This window comes from Sus scrofa, chromosome 16 (assembly GCF_054392235.1).
Source record: "Sus scrofa isolate SSC_HxYL_T2T_F1_AM1 chromosome 16, Sscrofa_HxYL_maternal_Yorkshire_Landrace_v2.0, whole genome shotgun sequence".
Lineage (NCBI taxonomy): Eukaryota > Metazoa > Chordata > Mammalia > Artiodactyla > Suidae > Sus > Sus scrofa.
The window spans coordinates 61,552,598-61,577,485 of NC_139398.1; the positions used below are offsets into that span (position 1 = coordinate 61,552,598).

At 44.4% G+C, this 24,888-nt stretch overlaps 1 protein-coding gene across 1 annotated transcript in view; it reads left to right on the forward strand.

Annotated features, from left to right (window-relative positions):
- The window catches only part of DRD1 (dopamine receptor D1), a 600,123-nt gene that overhangs the window by 445,292 nt on the left and 129,943 nt on the right, over positions 1-24,888 (forward strand). Inside the window, exon 7 of the mRNA XM_085001471.1 lies at positions 15,120-15,243. The gene's annotated coding sequence lies outside the window, so the exon portion shown is untranslated. The remainder of the gene's footprint in view (positions 1-15,119; positions 15,244-24,888) is intronic.

Consider the following 24,888-nt stretch of genomic DNA (forward strand, 5'->3'; position numbering starts at 1 on the left):
TAATATGAGAAAAAGAATATATAAATGTATGTGTATGACTGGGTCACTTTGTTGTACAGCAGCAATCAGCACAACATTGTGATTCAACTAAAATTTAATTAAAAATTAAAAAACAGGAGTTCCTGTCGTGGCACAGCGGAAATGAATCCGACTAGGAACCATGAGGTTATGGGTTCAATCCCTGCCCTTGCTCAGTGCGTCAAGGATCTGGCATTGCCATGAGCTATGGTCTAGGTTATAGACGTGGCTCAGATCTGGTGTTGCTATGGCTGTGGTATAGGCCGGCAGCTGCAGCTCCAATTAGACCCCTAACCTGGGAGCCTCCATATGCTGCAGGTGCAGGCCTAAAAAGAAAAAAAACATTAAAAAACAAAAACAGAACAAAACAAAAAACAAGGAGTACATGGCTAAATAATGACAATTCTGGAAACTAGACTTGAGTCCATTGGAAGTTAACATGTGACAGCACCTCTGGGCATTGGCCTCATTTAGCCTTGTCCCCTCTCTGATGACAGATAGCACCATATAGATTTCTTTCCTTGCCCATGGATCCCTTTATGATCCCCCCTGTCTAGCTGCCCAGAAGACCTTCTGGAAGAAGACAGACAATGAATCCCTGTAGCCATCTTTCTTCCCAACCCCCTCTCCCTCCATCATTCCCAAATCTGCAGACCTGAAATTCCCTATCAGATCAGTGTATACACTAACCCTTACTGAAGCCCTAGCCTCATTTCTCACTTAAATCCATACCATCTAAATTATTGGAGAGTAAAGCAAAAAGAATGAGGACAGAACAAACTGGAATTATTTTGGAAACGTGGCCTCAATTTTTGAATTTGAAAAGTTCTGAAAAGCCTGGGTGTCCAGCCTCCTCTCCCACTGCTTTCTGCCCCCCACTGCAACCCCTGAAATCTGCTTTGAACTCACCAAGCTCAGTTCATCGTCAGGACCTCTCTAAGCTTAGAAGCCTCTTCGCCTATCCCACCTCGGTCAGTTACCGCATTCATTAGAAGAGTCAGGTCCCAGGTTGCAGTTGTCTGTTTGCCTGATTATTGGTTTAATATCCATCTCTCCCCAGTTAGGATGTAAACTCATCGAGAGTGATTTCTGATTCTGTCTGTTTACTGTTGTATCCCCAGCACTGAGCACAATGCCTGGAATGTACTACATGTTCATAAATATGTAGTGGATTATGGGAGGATGGATGGAGAGATGGATAAGTGGATAGTTGAATGGACGGAGACAAAAGAGTTTACTCAGGGGAGGAAAATGTCAGATTTGTTTGAACGATGAGCTCCTGATTGCAAAAGGAGGATTACTTAAGAAGGAGAAGAAGTCTCTTTTGCATCTAAACTTCAAAGCTGTCAAAAAGTTGAGCTTGGCTGTGATCTCTGACTGGAGATTTGGCTGTTTGTCTGTTCTTGGGTCTTCGGCTTTACAACTCCGCCACCTAGTGGCCATCGTGTGTATTCTGCAAGGGAAGAGATGTTTAAGGACAGAGCAATAACCCTGTCCAAGGAACAAGGGCCCTCTGCTTTGAGACAGCCCTTCCTGCATCTGGAATCTCCTCCAACTAGTTTGTACCAAGGATTCTTAATCTTCACAGTTACATCTTCCTGGAAGGTGCTGATTAAAATGTAAATATATTCCTTTGGAAAATAATCATCTTTTGGAGTTCCTGTTATGGCTCAGCCGGTTAAGAACCCGACTAGTATCCATGAGGACCTGGATTCCATCCCTGGCTTCGTTCAGTGTGTTAAGGATCTGGTGTTGCTCTGGGCTGTGGTGTAGTTCACAGACGCAGCTCGCATCCAGTGTTGCTGTGGCTATGATGTAGGCTGGTAGCTGCAGCTCTGATTCGACCCCTGGCTCAGGGACTTCCATATGCCATAGGTGCGGCTGTAAAAAGAAAAAAAGAAAGAGACAGAGAAAGAAAGAAAGAAAAAGAAAGAAAGAAAGAAAGAAAGAGAGAGGGAGAAAGAAAGAAAGAAAATAATCATCTTTTAAGTTTCCAGTAATCAACACCAGACAATAATTTGGGTGTTGACTTTAAGGACTTCTACTGAGCGTCTCATTTAGTACTAAGTGTAAGTGTGGAGCATGCCAGCTGAGAGCAAACTCTGATTAAATGGACATGTTCTGGAGTTCCCGCCGTGGTGCAGTGGTTAACGAACCCGACTAGGAGCCATGAGGTTGCGGGTTTGATCCCTGGCCTCGCTCAGTGGTTAAGGATCCAGCATTGCTGTGAGCTGTGGTGTAGGTCGCAGATGCGGCTTGGATCTGGCGTTGCTGTGGCTCTGGCGTAGACTGGTGGCTACAGCTCTGATTCAACCCCTAGCCTGGGAACCTCCATATGCTGTGGGTGTGACCCTAGAAATGACCCAAAAAAAAAGGACATGTTCTGCATTAAACATAGATACACGAATAGGCTGGTCTGGCTTTGCCGGCCAGGCCAACCAGCTGCATTGGTGACCTGGAGGGGCCTGACACAGCCGTCTCCTTCCATCTTTACAATATTCCACAGCACCGCCTCTGTGCCACCTCTGTGCTGGATTATGAGAATAGAGGGGAATGAGGCAGAGAAACAGGATGCAGGAGTATGGGAACCAGACAGGATTGAGTCGGAAGCCAGGGTTTGGATTTCAACACCACCACTTCCTGTCTACAGTCATGAGCAAGTCACTTAACTGATGTCAGACTCGTTTTTCTCATCTTTAAAATGAAGACTAATGGGAGTTCCCGTCGTGGCTTAGCGGAAACGAATCTGACTAGTATCCATGAGGAAGGAGGTTTGATCCCTGGCCTCGCTCAGCAGGTTAAGGATCCGAGGTTGCTGTGAGCTATGGTGTAGGTCACAGACGTGGCTCAGATCCTGCATTGCTGTGGCTGTGGTATAGGTGGGCGGCTATAGCTCCAATTTGACCCCTAGCCTGGGAACCTCCATATGCCACAGGTTCGGCCCTAAAAAGATAAAAGAAAAAAATGAAGACGAGTGGCATCAGATATCAGGGGTATTGTTATCTCCCTTTTACAGCTGAGGACATGAGTCAAAGAAGAGAAGTCCCTTCTATGCCTGGAGTTAGACAGGTGCAAAGTGCCAGAGCCAGTTATTCATGCCCTGACCTCCCTAGCGCTTGAGGCCGGCTATGCTGAGTGAATGAGTGAGTGAGTGCATCGCTCAAGCCAGGGGCTCCCTCGTCGTTTTAGAGACAACAAGTACTCTTATCAGCCTCAGCTCCCATCACTGATATCTGAAGCTCCTCATCCTGCTAACCAGATGATGCATCTCCTTTTGTTGGCATCAGTTCAGCAAAAGGTAAAAGAATTTTCTAAATACCTTGAGATCTCTGGATCAAAAGACCTTTGAAACACCCCATCTACTTTAAGGATCCAGGCATCATGTTTTTATTTTTGTGTGTTTTTGCCTTTGTCACTTGCTTGCCGAACAAAGCCAAAGCCAGAAACCTCAGTTTTTGATTTCTCATTTATGAGACCTAAATATTTCAGATCCAATTTATCTTACCTCCATTTCTACATTCCATTTTTGGCTATTTCTTGCATTTGCTAGGTTTGCTTATTTGAAGTCACTCATATTACATTGTAAATCATTTTAATCAGTAATGAAATGTGGAGGATACGCTGTTTTCCTGCCCAGATGCCTTTTCTTGTAAACCCATTAGGATGCAAAGTAGAAAAAATGTGCAATTAAGTTATCTCCTCTCCCCACACAAGTTATAAACATGTTCCTTCTTGTACCTATTCCGCCAAAGATGCCTTCTGCCTCCCATGGTTCCTGGGCTTGTACACTCGCTCGTGCATTCATTTATTCTTTCATCCATTCATCAAATATTTATTAGGGTCTACTATGTACTTGGCTGTGAACCAGACTCTGGGGACCCAGAGATGAATAAGACACAGAGGCAGCCCAGAACAGTATGAATTTGAAATCAGACAAAAGTAGTTTTTTTTTTTTTCATTTTAGCTCTACTATGTTCCAGCTGTGTGGCCTTAGCAAGTTACTAAACCTCCCAGAGCCTTGATTTCCTCATTTGTAGAAGAGAAATGGGTTGCTGACAAGGTTAGATGTAATCTGTGCCTGGTGCTGAATGAACAGTAGGTCTAATACATAAATTTATTTATTTATTTATTTATTTAATTTATTTTTTCTTTTTACAGCCGCGCCTGGGGCACATGGAGGTTCCCAGGCTAGGGGTCCAATGGGAGCTGCAGCTGCAGGCCTATGCCACAGCCACAACAATGCCAGAACTGAGCCACATCCGTGACCTATGTGGCAGCTTGCAGCAATGCTGGAATCTTTATCTGTGGAGCGAAGCCAGGGATTGAACCTGCATTCTCAAGGAGACTGTGGCAGGTTCTTAACCTGCTGAGCCACAACAGGAACTCCTAATGCACAACTTTGGCTGTGTAATTTCAGCAAGGTCTCTTCCTTCAAAGAGCTCAGATCTAGGGGGACTCTCAGACACTCACTGTCTATACTCATACAAACTTTTAGACGGGGGCTGTGCAGAGGACTGTGAGGCTGTACAGGGGGGGAGGGTAGCTACCTCCACTGGGGGGCTGGGGAAGGATTCAGAGAGGAGGAGGCATCGTCTTAAGGTTGGCTTACCAGGAGGACGAGGGGAAATGGTATTGAGTGTAGATGGCACAAGAGTTCCCGCTGTGGTGCAACGGGATCAGCGGTGTCTCTGCAGCCCCTGGACGCAGGTTCTGTCTCCAGCCTGCCCTGCACAGTGTGTTAAGGATCTGGCATTGCTGCAGCTGTGGCATAGGTCAAAACTGTGGCTTGGTTCTGATCCGGGGCCTGGGAACTCCATATGCTGCTGGGGCAGCCAAAAAAGACAAAGGAAAAAAAAAAAAAAAAAAAAAGACTAGATGGATGGCACAGGAGTTCCCGTTGTGGCTCAGCGGTTAATGAACCCAACTAGGATCCATGAAGACTCGGGTTTGATCCCTGGCTTCGCTCAGTGGGTTAAGGACCCTGTGTTGCCGAGAGCTGTGGGGTGGGTCTCAGATGCAGTTCGGATCCCTCATTGCTGTGGCTGTGGCGTAAGCTGGCGGCTACAGCTCCGATTCAACCCCTAGCCTGGGAACCTCCATATGCCTAAAAAGACAAAAAAAAAAAAAAAAAAAATAGATGCCACAGCATGGCACAGGCACAGAATCATGAAAAAGCATAGTGTTTCCGACATAGGAGGGACATTCATTATGATCACACAGTATGTGGGTGGGAGGGACGGCAGGAGATGAGATGAGACTGGGTGAAAGGCGAGAATCAGGTGAAAGAGGCGGCTTGACAGTCATACAGTGGGGGCTGCACCTTAGACCAAGGGGAGGGAAGTATTGGGGGCTTTCTTGAAGTAACAAGAGGTTGTCTACAAGGAGGTAAAGAGAAACTCTAAAAGACTGTCTGAGTCACAGAGAGCAGCCTCTCCGGGGCCGAGATGCAGCACCTAGGGAAGTCACAGCTGGAAGAGGTTCCATTCTGCAGGGATGCATCCAGACCCCTGGAGAGGGCACAGCTGGGTTCCGTGGAGGACAGAAACGTTCGCTGCCAGCCACACCTGCAGAACCTCCTGGGAATCTGCTGGGCGGGGGCGGGGTGCTCAGGGAACTCACCCTCTGCTCTGGAGTGACAGGGAAGCTGCCATGGGACGTGCCACCCTCTGGGAACACTTGCCAAAAGCAGAGCCTCTCGTTCTTCCAGTGTCCTTCCAGTTCTTTCTACTGACGGAATGTCATGTCACGACAGGCAGCAAGGGTGAAAAACGCCAGTATCACAAGCAGGGCAATGAAAGGTGGCTTTGAAGGAGAGGAGGTAACAGATAAACCACTGGCACAATACCTGGCAGGGGTTACATAGCACACGCATGTACACACCTGAGTGCACACATGTGCCTGGTGTGCGCACACACAGACACACTTTATTTTCATTTAGAGTTTTAGTTTTACCCTTTTTTAAAAAAAAAAAAACATTAGAAATTATTTTGACATCAGTGGCTAATTCACTTTGCCAGGGTATTTTATCCAGGTCTGTTCTCAACCCTGTTCCTTCCCACCTTCTCTTGAGCTTCTTGCTGAAATGCATCCTTTGTTAATTTTTTGACACAGGTCTCTTGGTGGTAAACTCACTTATTTTCTGTGCATCAGAGTGCATCTTTATTTTGTCTTACCCTTTAAAAAACTCATTAAAAATGATTTTGACATTAATGCTTATTTTTTAATTTTATTGACGTACAGTTGATTTACAATGTTGTATTCGCTGCAGGTGCATGGCAAAGTGTATCAGTTACACATACACATACATCCGTGCCTTTTCAGATTCTTCTCCCAAGTAGGTCATTACACAGTACTGAGTAGATTTCCCTGTGCTAGACAGTAGTTCCTTGTTATTTATTTTATACATGCTGGTGTGTATGTGTTCATTCCAGCCTCCTAGTTCATTCCCGCACTGCGTTTCCCTTTGGTAATCATAAGTTTTATTTCAAAATCTTTGAGTCTGTTTCTGTTTTGTGAATAAGGTTTTTTGTTTGTTTGTTTGTTTTGCCTTTTTTTTTTAAAGGTTGCACCTGCAGCATATGGAGGTTCCCAGGCTAGGGATCAGTTGGAGTTACAGCTGCTGGCCTACGCCACAGCCACAGCGATGCCAGATCCAAGCTGCGTCTGTGACCTACACCACAGCTCACGGCAATGCTGGATCCCTGACCCACTGAGCGAGGCCAGGGATAGAACCCACATCCTCGTGGATACTAGTCTAATTCGTTTCCACTGCACCACAGCAGGAACTCCCCATGTCATTTTTTTATTAGTTTACACATAGTAGTCATCTTATATGATGTCTTCCTCTGTCTGACTTACTTCACTTAGTATCATCATCTTGACGTGCATCCGTGTAGGTATTTTATCCATGTCTGTTCTCAACACTGTACCTTCCCTGATCCTCTCTGAGCTCACTTTCTTTTTGCTGAAATGCATCCTTTGATGATTCTTTTAATATGGGTCTCGGGGAGTTCCCATCATGGCTCAGTGGTTAATGAATCCGACTAGCATCCATGAGCACTCAGGTTCGATCCCTGGCCTCGATCAGTGGGTTAAGAATCTGGTGTTGCCGTGAGCTGTGGTGTAAGTCGCAGATGCAGCTCAGATCCCACGTTGCTCTGGCTCTGGCACAGGCTGGTGCCTATAGCTCTGATTCGACTCCTGGCCTGGGAACCTCCATATGCGGCTGGTACGATCCTAAAAAAGACAAAAAAAAATTTTAAATGCAGGTCTTTTGGTGGTAAACTCACTTATTTTTCTATGTGTTAAGAAGTATCTTTATTTTGTCCTCATTCGTGAATTTTAATTAAGTTTAATATAAAAATTAAGCTGGGTTATATTTAAAAACATCAGTTAGAAAGTACACCATTACCAATGAGAAGTCTGCCAACAGAAAAAAAAATTGCTATTATAAGTAATTGCTTTTAAAAGTCATCTGGTTTTTTCCCCTCTGATGACTCTATATGTTCTCTTTTAGCTTACAGTCTCATTACAGTGTGGGTGAACACATTTATTTTTGGTTCTCCTTTTCAGGATTCTAAGTGGTCTTTTCATAAAAGAACCCATATCTCACTTTTCTGGAATGTTCCCAATAAGCCGATCTTCAAACATTGCTTCTCTTCCATTCCCTCCACTCACAGGACAAATGTTAGGGTCCTTCCACCTACCCTCAGGTCTCCTTCCTACTGGCTTTGATTTCTTTTCTTTCTTTCCTTCCTTCCTTCCTTCCTTCCTTTCTTTCTTGGCCACACCCACGGCATATGGAGGTTTCCAGACCAGGGATCAAATCCGAGACATAGCTACACCACAGCTGCAGCAACACCAGATCTTTAACACACTGCACCACAGTGGGAGCTCCTGACTTATTTTTTAAACTCTCTGTTTTCTGTGCTATGACCTAGTTGTATCCCTCAGTACCCATTTCCAATTCAAAACACTCTGTTTCCTGCCTTATTATTATTATTATTATTATTTGCTCTATGTCCTTACATGAGCACACCAAGGAAATTGAAAAGCCCACATAGCTCCTCGTATGCAAAGGAAATAGGTTTTTTTCATTTTTTAAAGTTTTATTGAGGTATAGTTGATTTACAATGTTTTGCTAATTTCTGCTGTGCAACAAAAGGATTCAGTTATACATGTATACACACATCCATTCTTTTGATTCTTTTTCCATCTAGATTATCACAGAATATTGGGTAGAGTTCCTTGTGCTGTATAGCAGGTCCCCATTGTCCTGCGTTATTATTTTTATTCCAGAGATTATCATTGCTTCCTTTTCATATTCATTTGTTATTTCTTAATTTCTTGCACTTTTACTTTTCTGAATAGTCTGTACATTCTTATTTTAAAGTCCTTTTTAGACTTTCATGTAAATAGTAGTTTCCAAAGCAAATTTACATTCCCATGGTCAGGTTTGGTGTCTTTCTTAGCATGAGATTTCTTCATGAGCTTTAGATTGAAGGTTTGTAGGTTCATTTATTTTTTTGTCTTTTTTTGGGCCGCACCCTTGGCATATGGAGGTTCCCAGGCTAGGGGTCCAATCAGAGCTGTACCTGCTGGCCTACGCCAGAGCCACAGCAACTCGGGATCCGAGCTGCGTCTTTGACCCACACCACAGCTCATGGCAACGCTGGATCCCCAACCCACTGAGCAAGGCCAGGGATCGAACCTGCAACCTCATGTTTCCCAGTCAGATTCGTTAACCACTGAGCCACGACGGGAACTCCCTGTAAAAACATTTTTTAAAACAACTTTGTAATGACCTGGGCAAGTGTTTATTGACCTAATATTCAGCATAAAAATTAGGAGCGACAACTGTAGACATAATATGTCATCAAAGATGTATTAAAAAACAAACAAAACAAAACACAAGTACATTGAATAAAAAGCCTAAGCGGGAGTTCCCATTGGGGCTCTGCAGTAGTGAATGCTACTAGTATTTACAAGGACTCAGGTTTGATCCCTGGCCTCGCTCAGTGGGTTAAGGATCCAGCATTGCCATGAACTGTGGTATAGGTCGAAGATGCAGCTTGGATCTGGTGGTGTGGCTGTGGCTGTGGTGTAGGCTGGCAACTACAGCTCTGATTCGACCCCTAGCCTAGGAACCTCCATGTGCTGTGGATGCTGCCCTAAAAAGCCAAAAAAGAAAAAAGGTCTAAGTGGTATTCTTCTCTTTGTCTTTGGGATTGAAGGTAAATCCTGTTTCCTTCTTTGTTTTTGTTTTTTTTGTTTGTTTGTTTGTTTAGTATTAGTACACATAGCATATTTAACCTTGGTAAATAAAAAACAGAAACAAGGCATTTGAAAAATGCTAGCCTTACCATTTTGAGCCCTCACTCTGCCCCAGGGGCTGCTTTGATTGTTTCCAAGAACAAACATTAAAAAGTGTACTCTCCTGGGGGCTGGGTCCCACTCCCTCCCCACACCCACAGCCTGGTCATTTGGGTCACCCAGAAGGAACACCCACAGCTTCAGCTCTCCTTGATCCTAGCCCCTCTCAGATCCCGGCCTCAGTGCTGCCCCCCGACCAGAACCCCAGCTACTGCCTACTTGTGTGACTCATCACATGTCCAGCTTCACTTGACAAGAATATGCCCAAGTCCGTTTTCCTTCTGCTCTGCTTCATAGCCTTTAATGGGGAAGAATGGAAGCTCCTCTCCCCTGATGAGCTACACCCCCAGTTGCTCCCCCATCTCCCCATATCCTGCCCCAGCTTCCTCACCCTTCCCGTCACCCCCATTTACTGAGCTTTACTGATGCCTTGCACCCCATGACAGCAGCTGAAGCCCACGCGGGTGTCTGAGACATGATAACTCTGACAGTAAGAGAAGAGCAAAGGAGACAGGGAGGCTTGACAGAGTGACAATGAAAAGCCCAGCAAAAAGGACTGCCCTGAAGTTGACATGATTTGATCAGACGAGGCAAAATTCTAGGGATGACTTGAATCATCCCGCACTGCTATGACTTTAAAATTGTGTTAAGAGCTTCACCCTTTTCCTCAGCAACATGAAAACAAAAAGTACTTTCCCTTGTACTGGGGAAGGTAGGAGAGAGAATGTGAAATTGAGTCAGAGCCGCCTGGAAACTCCATAAGTTCAGCACGCAGGGCCGTGGGCAAGAGCTGTCCCTGGAAGGTGGTGCAAGGATTTCTGCAGATCCAGCAGGGCCTGCCTGGGGCCGCTGAGAAGGAGAAGGAGGACGAGGAGGAAATAAAAAAGGAGGAGGAGGAGGAATTGTGTATTTACGCAGGCAAAACAATCCCCATCTGTTTACTGATATGGCAGAGGAGACATGCACAATTCACTTGTTAGGTGTGGAGAAAAATAGACTACCAGCAGGTGACAGACTTTACCGCATTTGGAGGTGTGACCACTGCTGTGTGTCCAGCTGGCTCATTCCAGTTTACAAGAGTCATGGTAGGCATCACTGCCCAGCTCTGACTTCATTAGTAGCTTACAATCAGTTACGGGGTGGGAATATTTACACTCCAGCAAGTGGCACGTGATGTCAGACGGGGCTATTTTTCCTTCCAGACACTCACGCTCTCCAAGCTTCCCTCATCTGTAGACTTTCCGTTATAGACTCCTGCAGCTCCCCAAACCCTCTCTAATGACTCCTAAGTCCACCCTTCCCCGACCTGGACTTGTGTCTGAAGTCCAGACCCATGCCACCAGCCTTTGGATATCTCTTTCCAGATACAATAGTCTTTCCTACAGACCAGCTCCTTCTCTCTGGTGCCCATCCTGGTCAATAATACTACTTGTCCCCAAGCCACATCCCTGAAATCAACCTGGGCCCCTCTGGCTTAATGGATCAGCTCAGCCATGAGGTCCCACTAATTGTGTGTCCTCCATAACTTTATCTTCAACTCCAATACCCTGTACTGTCTTGGTCTAGCCCCACCTTGGATCACTTCTGCTTATTGCAAAACTCTTCTCTTCCTCTCCACATCATTGTGCGAGTAATTTAAACCAAACAGGTCATGTGGTAGAGGGTGCAGCTGGGTTGGCTGTGACTCCCTTGTCTCTGGGGAGGTGACCTCTGGGCTGAGATCTGCAGGATGCAAAGGAGCTGGCCATGGAAAACCCAGAGGGGTGAGGTACCCTGCCCATCTGGTTTCACTCCATGAGGTTTCCAATGCCCTTGACCTCTTCTGCAGACAAGGGGATGGAAAGCCAGCATCACTGCTGGGACCTAGCAGAGTGTTTGGCCCATGGCTGGGTTCCTTGCCAGGTGGTGACCAGAACCCAAATGAACCAAGCCACCCATCATCAGTAGCCAAGCTGGAAGTTGGGCTCCAGGATGGCAAAGAGCTGGACCATTCCTGCCCAGATGTCCTCAGGGCTCAGCCCCTCACTCCACACAGACCTCGGCTCACATGTCATCTTTTTTTCTCCTTTTTTGACTGGGGTGGCAGATGGAGTTCTGGGGTCAGGGAACAGCTGTGGGTTTGGTAACATGGGATCCTTAACCCACTGTGCCGGGCTGGGCGTCCAACCTGTGCTCCAGAGACACCACCGATCCTATTGTGCCACAGTGGAACCCATCACACACCCTCTTATCAGAGAGGCTGTCCCTCCCTCCCTCCCACCTGGCTCGGTCCCGCCTTGGCTGTTCCTCAGAGCATCCTCGGCACCTGACCTCTTAGGTGCTTATTTGTGCATCTGTGCGCAGCCTGTCTGGATAGCAAGCTCCGTGACCCCGGGATGTATTTTCTCACTGTTTCCCCTACTCCTAGAAGAGCGCCTGGCCCATTGCAGAGTCTCCCTAAATAGCAGTTACACTTTGCTAAAGGCCACATTGTCGGCTATGCCTCTCTGTGTTGACTGAAAGAAAAAGAAGCAAAAGAAACTTCCTTTTTCAGTAAAAACCAAAATGTGTGCCAAATGAGCTCTTTTGAAAGAAAAAGAAAGAGTGCCCATCCTGCGCCAGCCGCTTTCCTTGTGAGATCTCACTCGCCCTCCGAGCACCTGGTAAATGACAGGGCTGCAGGGACTGGGGTGGCATTTTTATCAGCCTGTGTGCCACGAGACTTCAAACACCAGCTGATGTGCTTTTACTTATCTCTGCTCTTGGGACATGTCTCACTTGTACCCTGAGGGCTGTGCTTCCTGAGAGTTACCCACTGCCTTGGGAGGTGGCGGTCCTTGTGGGATCAGAGGGAAAAAAAGTCACGCATTTCTGTCTTTTAAGTTCAAAAGCCAGTGATGATATAAAGCAGAACAATTGTGATGCACACTTGGCAATCAAAATTTCCAGCTCCCCAGACTACGGAAGACACTGCATGGGCTGGAGGGAGGAGGGGGAGCATAAGGATGGTAAATAACAGGGCTGCAGGGACTGGGGTGCCTCCTCCACCACCAAGACAAGGTCAGGGAGCCTCATGGAGGCCTGGTTGGGGCTACGAAGGGACCAGATTCTGTTTGAGGGAAGACTGGTCATTGCTTTCACCAAGGACTATTCTCTACCTAAAGGCTCCCGGGACGAAGACAGGTCTTAAACAGTGGAGGGAGGAAGAAGGGACAAAAACACAGGACCAAGGAGGGGAGAGTAGAGAATAAGTTCAAGACCTCCCAGGGCTGGGAGTTCCCTGGTAGCTCAGTGGGTTAAGGATCTGGCATTGTCACTGCTGTGGCTCAGGTTCGATCCCTGGCCCCGGGAACTTCTGCATGCCACGGGCACGGCCAAGAAAAAAAGACCTCCCAGAGGTCCTCCATTGTGTCCATTTGGTAGATCAAAAAAAAATAAGGCTCTGAAGTTAATGGTCTGTTCAAACAGATGAGACGAAGAAATGTTTGAACCCAAATCTCTTTGTCTCCAGGGTTTCCGAACTTTCCATCTCACCCAGCCACCTGCATCAAGAGGTGGCACTGATCAAAATCTGTTTCCACTTCCTACTAATCTCAGGTGACCTCCTGGCCATTAATGATTCTTCAAGTGAATCAAGCCAGAATCAGAGATTCCCAGAGGGATGTGCCGGTGGTTCAGCATGTTACCGCTAGGGGGCGCCAGCAGAGCACAGACCTGCCAGTGAGGCTTCCTCCAGCCAGACTTCTTTGTGAGCTGAGAAGGTGCCTTTTCCTCCCTTATTTCTTTATTCCACAGCCCACCACACAATAGATGTGAGTGAGAGTGAGTAAGACTTGTTGGGGGACAGAACACCTACAGTGGGTGCGTTTAGAGCCTCCGTGGACAAGCCATATATTAGACTGGAATTTCTCCCAATCTGGCCTGACACCCCCATTTCCCGATGCCAGGTGTTCTTTAACATGCAGATTCACCCTGCCATCATGGAATCAAAAGGGCATCGGGCCCAGGAATCTGCATTTATACCAAGAGTGGAAGATTTGGTAAGCCAAATAAACTTGGAGAACCCATTTCAGCCCTCAAGGCACATGACAGCCCAAGTCAGCTTTACCCAGTTGTTGTGAGATCCCAGGAGAAGAAGCCACTTGCCCAGAGCCACATACCCATGAGCAGTGGGGCCAGGACTTGCCCCATGTCTACCTGGTTCATGCAGTTAGGGGACCAGCTGGGCTTCAGTTGAGGTCTGGTCCCCACAGGGGCATACCTATAAGCAGCACCCCTTAAAAAATGAGGCCCTCTTGGAGTTCCCACTGTGGCACAGTGGGTTAATGATCTGGCTTGTCAGTACAAGGTGGAGGTGTCAGTTCAATCCCCAGCCCAGACCAGAAGGTTAGAAGTCCAGGGTTGCTCCAGCTGCAGCATAGGTCACAGCTCTGGCTCAGATTCGATCCCTGGCCCAGGAACTTCCATATGCTGCTGGGGCAGCCAAAAGGAAAAAAAAAAAAAAAAAAAAGAATGAGACCTTCTTATTTGGGCATCAATTGCTTCATAGAGTCATGACCACAGGACCCCAAGAATGAGATATTTTGTGTTGGGGGGTGACTTTCTTTACCCCTTCCCCAGCCAGTCTTCCAAGATCTCTGAAATAGTGTTTAGAAATCAAATTAGGTTCCTGCTGGAATCAGAAACAGAGGCAGATCTATAACTATTTGATAATGCCCTTCTACTTAGAAAATAACCCAACTCCTTAATGTCCAGCAGTCTCCTTTCTAGAAACTTCCAATCGAGCTGTTCCCCCCCTTGCAGTATTAAGAGAGGCATAGACCACTTCACCCACAAGAAAACCATAGTAAGTAAATATATTTTGAACACTCAGGAGGGGGGTCAGGGAAAGGTAGTGCCTCAGTGGTGAAAAGAAATGAGAGAGGCAGAGGGAGAAAGAAACGGAGATCTATAAGCAAACGTGTGACCATCTTGTCTGAGCAGCTCCACAGAGTGGGAACCACTGGAATCAGATCTCTGTAGGGATGTGAATTCTGGAGTGGTGTCTCCAAGCCCTGAGGACATGAGACAAGGAGAGGTAGCATCATCACTGTGGTGGTTGTTATGGAAACAGAGCCAGTTTTGAGAGGAACTCACTGGCTGCCATCACCTCTGAGAAAAGGCCTGGGTCTGCCCACCTGCTGCTTTGCTCCTAGGATCTCAACCAACCCACAGGGCAGATAAACAGAGTTTCAGTCTCGTCTTTGGTATTTTCAGTTGGTTCATGTATTTGGCTGGGTTAATTTTCCACTCAGTGGTAGTAGACTACTTCAAAGAAAATGGATATGTTGAAGGAGCTGGAATATTCGGAGCATCTCCTTGAGAATTCTTCAAATACCCAAGGGCAGATTAAGAAATCAGATTGGGTTTAGGTAGAATCTAATGGGTAAAAATTATAGGGAAGCAGGTTTCTTTTGTTGCATTTCATTTTTTGGCCATATCTGAGGCATGTGGACGTTCCCAGGCCAGGGACTGAACTTGCACCACAGCAGTGACTCAAGCAGCTTCAGTGACATCCCAGATCCTGAATCCGCTTCACCACAGGAGAACTCCCAGAAGGCAGGTTTCAATTCCATAAAGTTCATTTCAACCAAATTCCCTGGGCATCTCTGTAACCTCTTAACCTAGGGGATGGACCCAACCCTGATGATTTCAAGGTAACATGAGGGGATGTATTGATGATTTTTTTTTCTTTTTTGACCACCCTGTAGCTCCTAGGCCAAGGATGAGATCCGAAGCACAGTTTTGAACTACACAGCAGCAGCTGCAGCAATGCTAGATCCTTTAACCTACTGTGCTGGTCCTGGAATTGAAGCTGAGTCCTTGGTGCTGCAGGTACGCCACTGATCTTGTTGTGGGAATTCCTATATTGATGAATTTTAAAAATGGTTGTGTACTTATGCTATTGAGAACTGAAGAAAAGTGGAATTGCACTTTCAGCCCTGTAGTCACAGTAGTAATACAAAATTTTATTTTTCAATGAATTTATTTTTCAAGTTCGTTGTTTAAAGAAACAGTAAGTAAATAATATTAACGATGGTACCCAGAAAATGCAAAAATTGTAAAGGCAGTAAGAGACTGACACTTTGACAAACAGTGACCTGTTGGCATTGATTTGTGAGTGCAAGTAGTTGCTGTAACAAACAAGCCCTTTGTTTCAGTGGCTATAGTGGTCTGTCATACCTATGGCCCCCGGTAAACTATATCTTTTACTATGCACACTTGGTATAGCCATCTCTCCACAAATTGGGCTGACTCTGTGACTTGCCCTAATATAGAGAACACAGTGGAGGTGATGCTAGTTCCATTCCAAGCCTAAGCCTTAGGAAGGTCTGGCAGGTTTCACTTTCCCATTTTTGGCCACCCTGAGCTCCAGAGAAGAAGTCTGGCTATGCTGTTGGAGAGACAAATGGAGGACCACAGGAGAGGCCATGGGGAAGAGGGAGAGGTCCTGATAGTGAGAAAAGGAAGGGGTCCTGATGAGAAAGAGAGAGAGAGAGGCCAGGCATCCTAGTACCCTAGCTGAACCCAGCCTCCAGCCAACCCACCAGCTGAACATGTTGGTTGCATGAGTAACCAGCTACAAGACTGGTGGAGGAAATGCCCAGCTAAGCCCAACCCGTAGGCTGAATTGTGTGCAATTAAAAATAGCTGTTGTCTTAACCCACTAAGCTTTGAGATGGCTTGCTATGCAATAATAGGTAATGATATAGAGGGTTTTGATAGAATGCAAGTTTCTTTCTCATTCACCATATACTTCAGTGTAGGCTGAGAGCCAGGGGTGCTCTGCTCCATGCTGTCATTCAGGGATTCAGTATCTTTCCATAGAGTGGCTCCAACATCTTCCAGGGCCTTGGAGAGCTCATCCAGAGCATCTACACCTGATTACAGAGGATTTTGCAGGAGGCGTTTGGTGAGGGGTGAAGCTCTGAAAATGGCTGGCAGTTACATGGCCCCACTTAACTTAAAGGGGGGTGGAAAATGTGACTGAACCATGTGACCAGGATAAATAGGAAAAGTACAGATTTGGAGAGCCCTACCTTCTCCTCACGCATGTTATTAAAACACATACATCCCATACACAACAACACTAATGACAGTGAGTCTTGTGCTAGAACATGAATAAATGGCTTTGGGGACCCTGACAAAAGAGCAGTGAGTTTTGCTTGGAGCCAGATGGCCAGTCAGCAAATACATAGAGTGGTGAGTAACGTTTTGGACTGAGTTTTGAAGGATGACTAGGAATTTTCCAGCCAGAAGGGGAAGGTGAATCTAGGCAGAGGGTAAATGGCCATGAAAGAAATATTATAGGCAGAAAGAAGTTAAAGAAATAGCCACGAAATGAATGAAACTAGGTTCGGATGACCCGTTTTGAGGCCTCAGAGTAGGATGGCGTTAGAGGACCCCTGGGGTTTTCAGATACATGAACTTTTAGGTTGAACCCATTTTGAGCTGAGTTCAGTTACTTGTAAACCAAAGACCCCTGATAAGTAATCCTTCCTCATTTAAAATTCTAGGATTATTAATTTCTAAACAAGTAATATCCATTGCATCATCCAAGACCAATCACCCAAAAGTGCAGTAGGAGACAGCTAGATAATAAACATAAAGCATCCCCAACCAGATCTTTACCCCTGGTCTATCCGGTCAGAGTCCTTGATTAGTTACTCTATTACCTCTTCTTTGGAGTCAAAACATTTCCATCTTGGGAGCTCCCTGGTGGTACAACAGGTTAAGGATCTGGCGTTGTCACTGCTGTGGCTTGTGTTGCTGCTGTGGTGAGGGTTTGATCCCTGGCTGGGGAACTTCTGGGGAACACAGGTGCGGCCAAAAAAACCCCCTCAATTGTTCTAAAAACATTTCTGTCTCTGAACCTCTGGCTCCCCTCTGTCAGAGGGCATTGCAGCAGACATATCACAGGGGCGTCCCCTTAGCTCCTCCTGGAACTATGCCATCCCAAGGGACCTACTTCTGGCTACAGATGATTAGATGAGAGGTAGCCACCTGACTCTTGATAAGCCAATCACATTCTCTCCTATTAGAACTGGAACGAGAGACTCAAAATCTCCAGAGAGACATTGATAAGCCTGCAGTTGACAGTCTGGGACTTAGGATCTGTTTTTAGCAAGGAGCAAGTTGGAAGGTGGATAGCTGGAAATTCATCTTCAGAGAAAGGCTGGAGCAGAAACAGATAACAGAGAAGCAGTAGAGGCTGAGAATGGAGAGAAAGAAAGGAGGGGCATGGCCCAGTTCCTTTCCACTTCCCAGGACCCCCAACCCAATGTCCTGCTTTTGTTTTTCATGTTCTCCCTTGTAACCTCCTAAGAAGCCCCCTTCTCTTAGAGCATTTGGATAGGTTACTGTTCTTTGTGAAATAAATTATTCCTGGCTGAAGCAGAGAACACAACAATTTGTTGGCGCTATTGCAAGACTAATAACATCGTAATATAAAAGTATGATCATGAAGCAAATGGAGGGTAAAAATATGAGAATGTTGTTGTGGCGATTGCGTGCGATTATCCATGATAGGCATAGTTCCTGGCACATCATAGGTGCGCTGACTCCCAAACATGCCGCTATGACCATTACGACAACCCTTAGTGTTCCTCGAACAGCCTCCATACACACACACATTCCTGAGTGTGTGACTTTACTGAGGATTTAATAAGGAATGGAGAAGGGTTACCTCACCTGGCACACAACTGCCCACCTCAAATCCCAATACATATCCTCTTCTACAAAGACTGTATCCAGCCATGGCCTACAAAGTATTTTTTTCTTTCCTTCTCCCAAGAAGGCCCCAGACACATGACCTCTTTTCTACCTCCAGAGTTCCCAGCTCCACCCCAGACTTGCACAGCCAATCCCATCCAGGTCCTCAGCAGAACAAAGGCTCTCCATGTAATAGTCAGCCTGTTCCCTGCTTACACTAACCATGGCGACTGAGGTTGAGCAGACCACTGTTGGCTCCAGTGTTGGCCCTCGGAGTGAAGCTAGATCTGGCTCTGCCAAGAGACCAACAGGACAGAACATCAGCTCCCATCCAGGACCGGGGTCTGATTCAATCTCTCCCTGACAGATGCTGTGTGACGCTGGCGGGCACGCCCTTTGTCAGCCTTCTCCTCCCCATTGCCCTCTCTCTCACCTCCCTTGCCCGTCTTAAGGACTCTTGAAGATGACACATCAGGCAAATGCCAAGTTGTCAGTGATGGAGGTGGAGCCTGAATGGAACATTAGGACTCATCAACAAAAGCTGACAAAAGGGCAGGAAGCCCGAGGCTTGTTCTAGGGGGAAGGTGCTCTGTCTCCACAGAAGGGGAGAAGTCTGGCAGGAGAGGGAGGTTGGAGAAGCTGCGAGAAATCCTTCTAATGTACCCGATATGTCTTGACATGTCTTGCATCTCATTCTCCACAAAGCTCCAAGACCATTCAGGAAGTGGGCATGTGTGGGAGTTTTGAAACAATGAGGAGCTGCCAGCCCACATCACAATTTAACTAAAATGGGCCCTCAGTGGCCTTTGGTCAAACGTATTGGTTAACTTAATTTCATGCCCGTGCTTTCCAATTCTACAACACAGTCACCCAGACAATAATTTTATTGGCCCCAGGAACCATGATGCATATAAGCTTTTAATTTGCCCAGTATCCTTGCAACCTTTCTAAAATAGATAAATCACTGATATTCATTGTTGACCTCAAATTTCATCATCACTCAAGTTTCAAGTGTGAAATTCTGGAAAAAAAAAAAAAAAAACTACAACCCCACCCCCACCCCCGCCAAGCTGAGGACAGTGGAAGGCTGTGTGTTGGAACAAGAGATTTATAATAAAAAAGGAATGAGTGACTGGTAAGAGTAGAAACATGTGCCCATGTATAGTGATAGTTGTGTAAATGCAAACTGAAAAGACAACAAAGTATCATTTTCATTCAGAAAATTAGCATATACTAAGGCATTTATTTATTTTTGTTTATGATGGCACCCACAACATATGGAAGTTCCCCAGCCAGGGATCCAATCCAAGCCATAAATGAGACCTATGCCACAGCTGTGGCAACACCCAATCCTTAACCCACTTCGCCAGACTGGGAATCAAACCTGTGCCACCACAGAGACAATGCCAGATTCTTAGCCTGCTGAGCCCCAGTGGAAACTCCTAAACTATTTAATTTTTTTTTTGGCCATGCTGGGACCATGCAGAAGTTCCTAGGTCAGGGATCGAACCTGCACCATAGCAATGACTTGAGCCACAGTAGTGACAATGCTGGATCTTTAACCCACTGAGCCACCAGGGAACTCAGCAAATACTAAAACATTTGATAATTCCTCTTGTTGAAAAGGATGTAGGGGAGTTCCCCTCGTGGCTCAGCGGAAACTAATCTGACTAGCATCCATGAGGATGAGGTTCGATCCCTGGCCTCACTGAGGGGTTAAGGATCCTCTGTTGCCACGAGCTGTGGTGTAGGTCACAGACATGGCTCATATCTCGCACTGCTGTGGCTGTGGTGTAGGCCAGCAGCTAAAGCCCCGATTCGACCCCCAACCTGGGAATCTCCATATGCCACGGGTGCAGCCCTAAAAAGAAAAAAAAAAAAGAAAGAAATGAAGGATGTAAGCAGACAGAAATCCTCTTGAACTGTTAACAGTAAGACCATTTTGAAGATAACTTAGCATGATCTTTCCAAATTGTTAAAGCATATTCTCTTTGATCCAGCCTTCCTGCTGCCAAGAATTTTCCTATTGTTAACATAAGTTTGATTTCTATGCAGTGGTCAGAATAAATGAGCTGGATATACATAGAGCAATGTAGAACGACTCCAAAAATACAATGTGCAAAAAAAAAAAAAAAGAAAAGAAAAATAATGGATTTGAAGTATAATATATAGCTCCAACAATATTAAATGCTTGGAACTGTACATATAATGGAAATGAACAATGAAAGGTGGATAGAAAGAATACACATTATATTCAAGAGAGTGGATGCCTGTTGTGAGAATAATGGCAATGAAGAAGGTAATAAATGAACAATAATAATATTTTTTAAAATTAAAGAGATTTTATGTGGACAGTAGTTATGCCCTGCTGTGAATTAACTAACATGATGGGTTCAGTCAGGTACCACTTAGATCTAAAAAAAAGAAAAATTAAAACAGTGGCAACAAAAGCTCCTAATTCTTCTTGCTTATGCATACCAAATATACAGGTTCAAAAATGTTGAGCCATTTGATGTGCCAGCAATAAGTTAAAAACATTCTAAATGCCCATCAGTAAAGATTAGATAAATTAGTTTATATCTATTCAAGAGCACACAATGAAGCCTGGAAAAAATAATGAAGTAATTCCATAGTAACTATATGGAATGTTCTCTAAGACATATGTTCTCTATACATATGTTCTCTAAGTTGTAAAAATGACGTATAGTATAAAAGGAGACAAACATAGATGGCCTGGGATGTTTAATCTCTTCCTCCTGTCTGTAGCTTAGTAAGAATACTATGTTTTACTCAGTGAAAACACAGGCTATTTCCAGCCAGTGGGCCAAGGAGGATCCCCACTTCCTAAAAGATCATTTCTTTAATGAGAAAAGTGCCATTGTAACAAAGTCACTTCAGTGTTCCTTCTCCTCCTCCTTTATAAATTTGATAAAATATTTTTAGGCATAGGTTTCCTATCCTGGAAACTTTTCAAAGATATTCCTAGTCCAGCTATGCCCAGTTGAACCTGTGTATAACTGGAATCTCAAAAGAAGAAGAGAGAAAAAATAGAGTGGAATAAATATTTGAAAAGATCATGATAGAGAATTTTTTAAAAAATGATAAAAAATATCTAGCAGGTATCCAAAAATCTCAAAGAACTGCAAACAGAAAAAATACTCCTGTCAGGAGTTCCCACTGTGGCCCAGCAGGTTAAGAAACCAACATAGTGTCCGTGAGGATATAGCTTCCTTCCCTGGCTTTGCCCGGTTGGTTAAGGATCTGGTGTTGCCACAAGCTGAGTTGTAGGTCACAGATGTGCAGCTATGATCTGACGTTGTGTGACTGTGGTCTAGGCAGCAGTGGCAGCTCAGTTTCTACCCCTAACCTGGGAACTTTCATATGCCACAGGTGCGGCCATAAAAACAAAAAAAAAAATAATAAACTCCTCCCACCCAAATCATCCCAGAACACCTATACATATCATATTCAAACTGCTGAAAACTAAAGATAAAGAGGAAATCTATTTTATTATTTTTAATAGTTATTTCCCCCATACATTTTTTTTCTACTGTACAGCATGGTGACCCAGTTACACATCCATGTACACATTCTTTTTTCTCACATTATCATGCTCCATCATAAGTGACTAGACATAGTTCCCAGTGCTACACAGCAGGATCTCCTTGCTAATCCTTTCCAAAGGCAATGGTTTGTATCTATTAACCTCAAGCTCCCCATCCATCCCACTCCCTCCCCCTCCCCCTTGGCAACCGCAAGTCTATTTTCCAAGTCCGTGATTTTCTTTTCTGTGGAAAGATTCATTTGTGCCGTATATTAGATTCCAGATATAAGTGATCTCATATGGTATTTGTCTTTCTCTTTCTGACTTCCTTCACTCAGTATGAGAGTTTCTAGTTCCATCCGTGTTGCTGCAAATGGCATTATTTTGTTCTTTTTTATGGTTGAGTAGTATGCCATTGTGTGTATATACCACATCTTCCTCATCCAATCATCTATCAGTGGACATTTGGGTTGTTTCCATGTCTTGGCTATTGTGAACAGTGCTGCAATGAACATGCGGGTGCATGTGTCTTTTTTAAGGAGAGTTTTGTCTGGGTATATGCCCAAGAGTGGGATTTATGGGTCATATGGTAGTTCTATGTATAGATTTCTGAGGTACCTCCATACTGTTCTCCATAGTGGCTGTACCAGCTTATATTCCCACCAACAGTGCAGGAGGGTTCCCTTTTCTCCACGCCCTCTCCAGCATTTGTTATCTGTGGACTTATTAAGGATGGCCATTCTGACTGGTGAGAGGTGGTATCTCGTGGTAGTTTTGATTTGCATTTCTCTAATGATCAGGGGTGTTGAGCATTTTTTCATGTGTTTGTTGGCCATCTGTGCATCTTCTTTGGAGAAATGTCTATTCAGGTCTCTTGCCCACTTTTCCATTGGGTTGTTGGCTTTTTTGCTGTTGAGTTGTCTAAGTCGCTTGTATCATTCAGACATTAAGCCCTTGTCAGTTGCATCATTTGAAACTATTTTCTCCCATTCTGCAAGCTGTCTTTTTGTTTTATTTTTGGTTTCCTTTGCTGTGCAAAAGCTTGTGCCTTTGATGAGGTCCCATTGGTTTATTTTTGCTTTTATTTCTGTTGCTTTGGGAGACTGACTTGAGAAAACATTTGTAAGGTGGATATCAGAGAATGTTTTGCCTATGTTCTCTTCCAGGAGTTTGATGGTGTCTTGTCTTATATTCAAGTCTTTCAGCCATTTTGAGTTTATTTTTGTGCATGGTGTGAGGGTGTGTTCTAGTTTCACTGATGTGCATGCAGCTGTCCAGGTTTCCCAGCAATTCTTGCTGAAAAGACTGTCTTTTTTCCATTTTATGTTCTTGCCTCCTGGTGTTGACGATTAATTGACCATAGGTGTCTGGGTTTATTTCTGGGTTCTCTATTCTGTTCCATTGGTCTGTCTGTCTGTTTTGGTACCAGTACCACACGGTCGTGATGACTGTGACCTTGTAATATTGCCTGAAGTCTGGGAGAGTTATGCCTCCTGCTTGGTTTTTGTCCCTCAGAATTGCTTTGGCAATTCTGGGTCTTTTGTGTTTCCATATAAATTTTTGGATTGTTTGTTCTAGTTCTGTGAAAAATGTCATGGGTAATTTGATAGAGATTGCATTGAATCTGTAGATTTCTTTGGGTAGTATAGCCATTTTTACAATATTAATTTTTCCAACCCAGGAGCTTGGAATATCTTTGCATTTCTTTACATATTTTTTAATTTCCTTGGTTAATGTTTTATAGTTCTCGGCATATAAGTCCTTTACCTCCTTGGTCAGATGTATTCCCAGGTATTTGATTTTTGCGGGTGCAATTTTAAAAGGTATTGTATTTTTGTATTCCTTTTCTAATATTTCATTGTTAGTATGCAGAAATGCAACTGATTTCTAAATGTTAATCTTATATCCTGCTACTTTGCTGAATTTGTTGATCAGTTCAAGTAGTTTTGGGGTTGAGTCCTTAGGATTTTCTATATATAGTATCATGTCATCTGCATACAGTGATAGTTTTACCTCTTCTCTTGCTATCTGATTGCCTTTTATTTCTTTTGTTTGTCTGATTGCTGTGGCTAGGACTTCCAATACTATGTTGAATTAACAGTGGTAAGAGTGGACATCCTTGTATTGTTCCAGATTTTAGTGGGAAAGCTTTCAGCTTTTCTCCATTGAGTCTTATATTTGCTGTGGGTTTGTCATAAATGGCTTGTATTATGTTAAGGTATGTTCCCTCTATACCCACTTTGGTAAGAGTTTTGATCATGAATGGATGTTGGACTTGTCAAATGCTTTTTCTGCATCTATTGAGATGACCATGTGGTTTTTGACTTTTCTTTTGTTAGTGTGGTATATGACGTTGATTGATTTGCGTTATGTTGAACCATCCTTGTGCACCTGGGATGAATCCCACCTGGTCATGGTATGTGATCTTTTTTATATGTTGTTGGAATCAGATGGCTAAAATTTTGTTGAGAATTTTTGCGTCTATATTCATCAAATATATTAGCCTATAGTTTTCTTTTTCAGTGGTATCTTTGGTTTTGGAATTAGGGTGATGGTGGCATCATAGAATGTCTTTGGGAGTGTTCCTTCCTCTTGAACCTTTTGAAAAAGTTTAAGGAGGATGGGTATAAGTTCCTCTTTGTATGTTTGGTAGAATTCACCTGTGAAGCCATCTGGTCCTGGACTTTGTAGAGAGTGTTTTTATGACATATTCAATTTCATTTCTAATGATTGGTCTATTCAGTTGATCTATTTCTTCTTGCTTCAGTTTTGGTAGGCGTAAGTCTCTAGAAAGTTGTCCATTTCTTCCAGGTTGTCAAATTTGTTGGCATTCAATTGTTCTTAGTATTCTGTCATGGTTTTTTTTGTATTTCTGTAGTATCTGTTATGACTTCTCCTTTTTCATTTTTGATTTTATTTGGTTTTTTTCTCTCCTCTTCTTGGTGAGTCTAGCCAGAGGTTTTTCAATTTTATTTACCTTTTCAAAGAACCAGCTCTTGGTTTTATTGATTTCTTCAATTGTTTTTTGACTCTCTATTTTATTGATTTCCTCATAAAGAGGATATCTTGATGGCAGCTGAAGAAAAAAATACTACATCCAGAACATCAAAGATAAAAATGATAGGAGTTCCCATCGTGGTGCAGTGGTTAATGAATCCGACTAGGAACCATGAGGTTGTGGGTGCGGTCCCTGGCCTTGCTCAGTGGGTTAAGGATCCAGCGTT